This window comes from Telopea speciosissima, chromosome 10, assembly GCF_018873765.1.
Source record: "Telopea speciosissima isolate NSW1024214 ecotype Mountain lineage chromosome 10, Tspe_v1, whole genome shotgun sequence".
Lineage (NCBI taxonomy): Eukaryota > Viridiplantae > Streptophyta > Magnoliopsida > Proteales > Proteaceae > Telopea > Telopea speciosissima.
The window spans coordinates 31,684,386-31,685,491 of NC_057925.1; the positions used below are offsets into that span (position 1 = coordinate 31,684,386).

At 40.5% G+C, this 1,106-nt stretch overlaps 1 non-coding gene across 1 annotated transcript; it reads right to left on the reverse strand.

Moving 5' to 3' along the window:
• Nucleotides 1-796: 796 nt before the first annotated feature.
• On the reverse strand, nucleotides 797-903 carry LOC122644416. The gene has a single exon (XR_006330346.1). It is a non-coding gene; the product is annotated as a small nucleolar RNA R71 (small nucleolar RNA).
• Nucleotides 904-1,106: the final 203 nt, after the last annotated feature.

Below are 1,106 nucleotides of genomic sequence, written 5' to 3' on the forward strand. Positions count from 1 at the left end.
CAAGCTGTCCATTTGGTTTACTTCTAATTCCTAGACTTTATGTAATTAGGGTTATTTTATATAATTTTTTTATTTTATTCCAGCATTAGATTGGGTGTTTAGGTTTAATTTTAATTCCCCCAGCCCCTTAAGATCATATGTGTAACCGTTCATTGGGGGCAGCACGTGGAATTACGTAACCACCAACACCAGGTAAGTATTTTCATTAGTTTTAAATTAGTCAATTCTTTACTTTTTAATTCTGATTTTTATTGAGTTTTTTTAGTTAGTTATTACATTTTAATTTTTGTTTAATTAGCACGTTCGACTTGTGGTGTGTTTTATGCATGGTCGGCGTTCTTTGCACCCCAACTTGACTGCCCTTGACCTAGAAATAGAGTGATCTGTGGCTAGACCTAAGGATAATAATAATAACATGGGTGACGAAAACCAGCCAAGAAGGCCACTGAGTGAGCACTTCACTCCAACTGCCTATACCCCTGCATCTTGTATTCAGCTGCCTGCCATTTAGGCTGCTCAATATGAGATCAAGTCCAGCATCATACAGATGTTACTATCCTATTATAGACTTGGTAATGAGGAGCCTTACAAGCATCTTGATGAGTTCTTAGAGGTGTGCTCTACAGTCAAAATCCAAAACCTCTCTGAAGATTCCCTAAAGTTACTCCTATTCCCATTCTCCTTAAAGGACAAAGCCAAACACTGGCTTCATTCCCTAGATTCGGTTTGGATTTCTACATGGGTGGAGATGCAGCAGGAATTTCTAAAAAAATTCTTCCCCATTGGCAGGACTAATAGCCTTAGAAGAGCCATTACTAGTTTCTCCCAATTAGAGGGCGAACAATTTCATGAAGCGTGGGAGAGACTCAAGGAACTACTTCGAAAGTGCCCCCACCACGTTGTCCCGAAATGGCAGTTAGTCCAGTGCTTTTATGATGGCCTGCATGATCGATATAGGCAGATGGTAGACTCCTGTTGTGGTGGAACATTTATGCACAAGAATGAGACGGAAGCATAGGATCTTTTTGAAACTCGTAGTGAGAATTCCCAACATCATGCTTCGGCCTCTCGGACTGAGATTCCACACATAGGGCAACCAAAGAAGG